Source organism: Candoia aspera, chromosome 3 (assembly GCF_035149785.1).
Source record: "Candoia aspera isolate rCanAsp1 chromosome 3, rCanAsp1.hap2, whole genome shotgun sequence".
Lineage (NCBI taxonomy): Eukaryota > Metazoa > Chordata > Lepidosauria > Squamata > Boidae > Candoia > Candoia aspera.
In genome coordinates, this window is record NC_086155.1 from 47,367,311 (window position 1) to 47,374,573 (window position 7,263).

Here is a 7,263-nt window from a genome sequence, read left to right on the forward strand (position 1 = left end):
GCTCTAGCTCACTGACCACACCGTCAAAGCTATCCCCGATATTGTTATCCTTCCTATACAGGTCTTCTGTATATTCTTGCCACCTTTTCTTGATCTCTTCTTCTTCTGTTAGGTCCTTGCCATCTTTGTTTTTGATCATACCCATTTTGGCCTGGAATTTACCTCCAATATTTCTAATTTTCTGGAAGAGGTCTCTTGTCCTTCCTATTCTATTGTCTTCTTCCACTTCCACGCATTGCTTGTTTAAAAATAATTCCTTATCTCTTCTGGCTAACCTCTGGAATTTTGCATTTAATTGGGCATATCTCCCCCTATCACTGTTGCCTTTTGCTTTCCTTCTTTCTTGGGCTACTTCTAGTGTCTCAGCAGACAGCCATTTTGCCTTCTTGGTTTTCTTTCTTTGGGATGTATTTTGTTGCCGCCTCCTGAACAATGTTGCGAACTTCTGTCCATAGTTCTTCCGGGACCCTATCTACTAAGTCCAGTCCCTTAAATCTATTCTTCACCTCCACTGCATATTCCTTAGGAATATTAGTGAGCTCATATCTAGCTGATCTGTGGGTCTTCCCTAATCTCTTTAGTCTGATCCTAAATTGTGCAAGAAGAAGTTCGTGATCGGAACTACAGTCAGCTCCAGGTCTTGTTTTTACCGACTGTACAGATGTCTGCCACCTTTGGCTGCAAAGGATGTAGTCAATCTGATTTTGGTGTTGTCCATCTGGTGAAGTCCATGTATAAAGCCGTCTCTTAGGTTGTTGGAAGAGAGTGTTTGTTATGCAGAGTGAATTGTCTTGGCAAAATTCTATCAGCCTATGTCCTGCTTTGTTTTGTTCTCCCAGGCCATACTTACCTGTAATTCCAGGTGTCATTTGACTGCCCACCTTAGCATTCCAGTCTCCTGTGATGAAAATAACATCTCTTTTAGGTGTGTTGTCCAGTAGGTGCTGCAGATCCTCATAGAACTGCTCTACTTCAGCTTCTTCAGCATTTGTGGAGTGAAGAGAGTCTTCCATTATTACAGTGACAGCACTGTGGGTGCCAGAAGGAATCTGGGAGTTAGTTCAATGCCAAGGGTATAGCCCTGCTGACTGTAGTTCCCTGTGCTTGGTAATGCCCATAGAAAGCTTCTGTAGACAGAGGGAAGCTTCCACAGTGGGGACAATATAAGAGCCCAAGTTCATAATAAATCAGCTTAAGAAACTAGAAATGAGCAAATCTATCAGTTTGGATTCAATTTCTTATTTTACTGATGAGGAAATATGAGATCCAGATTTAGTTTTACTATATTTATATATTGCTTACTTTTTATATTATTATTAATAATGTCTAAATGGATTGAGGCAGTGTACATTTCATAAATAAAGTTTCAAAAAATCCTGTGAGATCTTTCCTTTGGCTTAGGATGCTTTGTGAACCCACTTGTGCTTTGTAAATGATAACTTATGGGAAGTTTAACGTGTAAGCTAGACTATTATGGCTTGTTTTACAAATCAGGACTATCAGATTTGGACTGCAAGAATCTGGATGACCACTAGATGGCAGTAGAATTAGCATTTTCTACATCTACCTTTTAGTGGTTACTCAGATTTTTGCAGCCCAGATCCGGTAACCTTAATCAAAAAACAAATTACAGTATGCCTTATTGCAATGTATGAAACCAGCACTGACTTAATACTGTGCATTCTCACTGCAGTTTGTGTATTCTCTGTCGTTCTCCTTTAATCAAACTCTTACCTCTGTGGAGACTGTTTAAACAGTAAACCAGAAAAGGAATTCAGAAACTGGACTGGCTATTCCCCAAGTACAAGTAAAGCAAGAAGAAAAATTAGGTGATTGATGCCCGGACAAGAAGTTACTTCAAAGCCATTTTATTTTGATATTTTGTTTGTTTTAACTACTAGACAGGTGCTGCTTAGACACAGTAAAACTGTAATAGCTTTCCCAGAGACCTGGTGTTTTTCTTTATGTTCTACCTCAGACATTTTTAAGAAGACAGCCAGCCATCCACCCTTTAAACCATATAAGAGCCAAGCTGTATCCTGTTCATACACCCTTTTTTTTTTTCTTTTTTGCAAGACTGCCAAGTAATTCCATTCCAGAGTAGTAGAAATTGGAAAAGTTACTTCACTCTGGGGAACAGCAAGCATTCTACAAGTTCTATGACCTGGAATGCCCATTAATCTAAACTGCAGGTTTCCAGATTTTTGAGTTGTGTATAAAATTTGAAGGATCTGAAAACCAGGCTGGGTAAATCCTTTAAAAGAAGTGCTTGGGAACACATGGAGGCACGTAGGAAACACCTCTTTTTGAATAATTAAAGTAGCTGTGTTGCCCCCCCCAAAAAAAAACATTCGCAGGGCTGCTTGGGAAGCTTCTGCCAGCTGTCTCTGCAAAGTGAGGTGGCTGTGTGTCTACACACTTGTGGAGACAGGAAGGAGCAGCTGCTGAAGCATGGCTGTTTTAACAATTCAGAAAGAGATGCTACATCCATACCAAGCCACCTATTTCGAAGATTTCTCATAGTCTCAATAAGGACTCCTTCTCTAATAAAGACAAATATATATTCTTAATAAAAATAGTCCAACAAATCCAGGTTTGGAGGGTTGTCTACTGATGGAGGAAGCAAGAACAGACCGTCTAAAGCACCAGTAACCTCCAGTGAAGTCCTTGAAAATAAAACCTTGGAAACTGCTGGAGCTTTCACACAGCTTAGAGAAATCTAATAATATTTTGAAAACCACTGCAGGAGAGGACAGGGAGAGAGGACATATTTCATAGGCCTTCTGTAAAATTCCTTACAGTATTAGGTCTGTGCAGCACTTCAGATTTGAATAAGGTATTTCAGAGGACACATAGCTGAGGAAAGTAGCACCTGTCTGCAACTCAAACCTGGCATGGCTTTTCCAAGGATTGTACAGCTGCTATGGAGGGCTCTGGAAAAGGCATGACTGCTTTAAGTAGTTGCATTCCAGGAAAAGGCATGACTGCTTTAAGTAGTTGTATTCACATCCTTGCACACCCCAAAGACATTTTTTGCTTCATATCCAAAATGCTGCATTGCCCTAAGCCATATATTCCATGAACACAATGATCAAGAAACATAATTACTTGTACTATTACTGTAAAACTATAGCTTCAAACTCAAGGTTCTAACTTACCAACTGTGTAATTGTCCTCCTGCTTGGGACTGAGTTGCCTACAGAGGAACAACTGTAATTGTTCATAATTTATTGAATTAGGGAGATCAGTTCAAGTCCAAGTCACTTCTGAATGTTATCTCATTGTTCTGGACTTTAAAAATACTTCAGCCCCTTTTCCCTAGGTAACAATTCCTGCATATCTCCATCAAGGTCATCTTCCTTATTCTCTATAGTAGACCTTGAGTTTCCAGAATTCACTGCCATTGATGTCCGTTGATAGTTGTTGATGTCCACATACCTGAAGTCACCCAGGTTGTGAAATGCTGATTGTCAGAAACAAGAATATTTGAACTAGCTGATCATACAGTAGAAAACAGTCTCCCTCTTTGGACAAAGGACTTTTTGTTTGTGCTGTTTGGATTCTTTTAGACTTTTAATCCTACATGCCCATAAAGACATGCCCCTATAAAGTCACATCATCTTGAAAAAGTATTATCTAAATTGCTGAGGATGATGTTCGGTATTCCCTGTTGTGTTCCAAACGCCATGTTATAAATTGAAGTTGGCTTTATTTCCTTAGAAGCCCAGATCTGGCAAAGCAAACTCATGGTATTGGCTTAAGCAGATATATTGTCCAGATGGCTTAGCCCCCTTAGGGTTGATCAACATGATCAACATCACCAGAGGTGGATAATTTCACTGGATCCAAAACTAAAGGGTTGTAGCCTTTCTTCCTCTCTTATGGCATCCATTGGATTTGCAAAAGCCAAAGAAACCATAAAATAGCATCTATGGGAATCTGATAAATAAAATGTTCTTAGGAGAACCACCTGTTGCTATCCAGTCAGAAATCTAACTAGAAATTTTGCCCTGCCTTATCTTTTTAGTGACCCTTCCTCAAGTCAATGGCTTTTCTCTGGCCCATCTGATTGCCTTATCACCTGCAATTATGTGGAGTAGATTTGCTGGTGTCCTATATGATAAGCTCCTTAAGTCCATGATTTTCTGAACCTAATGAGTCAGAGGTACATGAATTATTGTATTGTTCTTTCTGCAAGGGTTCCTGACATAGCACTGTTTCTAAGCAAATATCCAGATAGACCGGAAACCTTTTTGTCAACCTCCTTTTATCAAATTTAAACCCAGACTCCACCTACAAGGTAACAAAATTTATCTCTGGGACTATGGCTATTAGGAAACAAATGATATTACAGGGACTATAAAGGTGGTTCTGTATGCTTAGATTTAACTTAACCACTATTTCAACCTTGGAATTTTCTTTGCTGCCTGTGCCTGTTATGTTTTGCCATCTTTGAGTGACTTAATTTAATCAAATCTACAGTTTAATGTTAGTAATATAAATTCTTAGTTTATTATTACCTTATCGTCTGGATTGTTTGTTCACTATTTTTAGTCTTTTTTGGATTCATTTTTGCTACTCTGTTTTGTTGTCTACAATGTATGGCCATATCACAGCCTTTATAGTCTTAATATTAGTAGTAAATAACACTCTTAGAGTTTAGTGTTAAAGTTTTAGCTGGGGTTAGTAACCTCTAATTTTGATATAAATCAAACCTCTATAACTCTGATATTAATCAAAGATATTATTTTATACCTTAAATCTAGTTCTTGTAATTTCATGTAGTCCCCTTATAGTACAGAGAATTCCTTTTCATGAAATATATGAGAAGATCACAATACAGCCTAGATATTTTTTTTTAATCTGATGGCTATTTTTAGTTTCAGTAGAAGAAATACATGTAGCTCAGGGCAGAACTGTTGAATATATGTAACTCAGGGTTAAAGGACTCCACAGTATTTTTAGTTTATCTTTATTTTGTATCACAATAACTGAGTCCTTATAGCTTTAATATCAATAGTAAGAACAATTCTTCTAGTTAAATTGTGTTATGAAGTATTACAATTGTATGTTAATAATGTCTGTAATTATTTTATTAATATTCTACGGTATTATTCTATGCCTTAAATTCTTATTCCTGGAATGGTTGTAATTCTTTAGAATCCTATGCTTCCTAACCCGTTATGTATCATGATTATAATTAAAGAAAAAATAATATAAATCTTTCCAAGTTTCATTCCACTTTAGCTTGTAACACCCACATACCTTTTATCTACTGATATAGTAGAGGAATGAGGGACAAGTTACTGTGCTTGCCATTCATAAATTGCCATTTCTAAATGGAGTGTAAATCCAGAGAGGCTTTACATAGCTGCTTTCTTCAATTGTGAAACAGCTGCACTTAAGGACCCTTTTGATTACACAGAAAAGTAACAGCTCTCATCTAATAAGGCAGGTTTCTTGCTCTCCTAAAACTACTTAATGTGCTTTTTAAAACCCTGCTTAATAAGGACAGCCACAGATTTTCATCACCCCAAAGTTCTGAGGATTCTGAATTCCCAGTGTGATACCTAGGATACCAAAGACTCAATGCTCGATGACACCTCTTTTCACACCTACCATGATCTACCTGCTTTGCTTTGCTTTGCTTTAATTATTTCCTTTTATTGCTTTCATTTCAAAAATAAATGAGAAATTAGTGTGCTGCTTCATCATCTATTTCCAAAACTTCTTCTGGGTTCCACATGGTCCCTAGAAGCATTCTTGGGAGAATACATCTTGGGTGGCTGCATCCCAGTACTTTGAAAATGTATCTACCTGCCCAGGAAAAAGACAACAGTAAAGAGTAAGTTGGTAGAAAGTCTTTTGAAAAGCTAAACAGGATAATGAGAAACAGCAAAATCATCTATTAGCTTTCTAGTAAATGGTGTTCTGTGAGTGGCCACAGAACACCTTCATGGTAGCTGTTTTGTGATAGTACCCAAGCTCACAAAATTCTAAACATGCCCATCAGCACTGTTAGGTACAGAGTGTTCTCCAATAATTATCATGGAGAAGCCAATCATATGTTACAACTTAGTCTTCTATTTCTCCCACTGGGAAAGTGCTCTCACTGTTTGGTAGCTATGCTTGTTTATCTTTTTATGAAACTAAGAGACCTATTATTTGATTCATTAAAGACTTTAAGATTGTTGTGTTGTGACTACAGTTAATTTATTCCACTTTACAGAAGACATCTCAACATTCACAAAACATTCTTCCAGGTTTGCTGTTCAAGATTCATGGAGACTACATCATTTCACACCTGTTTGACCAGTAACACAAATGGAGGAAATAAGAGGAAAAGTCTTCACAAGTTCTCCCTGCTTCTCACCTGGCCTATTGTTAATAAAATAAGTCCCTGTATTTAAGAGGCAAATGGAATTTTGTATATCTCTCTCCCTTTCTCTTGTGCTTCCATCTCTTCAAGGTGTAGTTCAGGTAGAAGCTAGGATTTTCTGTCCTCATATCTTTCCTAATTTTATTTCATGTATAATAAACATCTATTAGTATTCAACTATAATATGAGTATTTACTTTTCTTCTCTTTGGGACACTCTGCTACTTAAAGAAGCTTGCTTTGTTCATGATCAAAAGCACATGCTCTACCAAATGTTCCTGCTGAATTCAAATCTCCAGCAGTGTTATATGACCCAAAGTGGAAAACAAAGTGGTTATCTACTGGATAACCAGGAATAAAGGATTACAAAAGAAATTGCAGAGATCTCAGCATGGGCAGAGTATGTTGACAGAGGCAAAATAGCCAACTAGTTTTTTTTAATATGGTTGATGGATTATAAATATATTTTTTTATCTTATGACCCTTGGCAAAATAGCTGCAAGAAGCAAAGATGCAGACCACACAAGGCAGCATGTCCCAGACCCTTTTTATTTTCAAATGCCAGGATTTGAAAGAATGGGGCTATTGTTCAGAGATCTGCTTGGAAATTTTGGACTGTGGCAAGTTCTGAAATGCAAAGGCCCTCTGGAGTTGAGAAGAGAACAACTTGGAAAGGCCAAATTCAGAAAGTCCGTGATTGCTGTACAAATAGTGTGGTGGAAATGCACTCAAAGACCTCATCAAAACAACTGAAGATCCGAACAATAGTTTTATTGAATACAGTGAGTCACTGGCCCCTGTGCCTTATGGCAAAGAACCCCAATGTGAGGATAACATGAGTATAAATAGAAATTACACATATGTATAACACATGACAGGTACAGT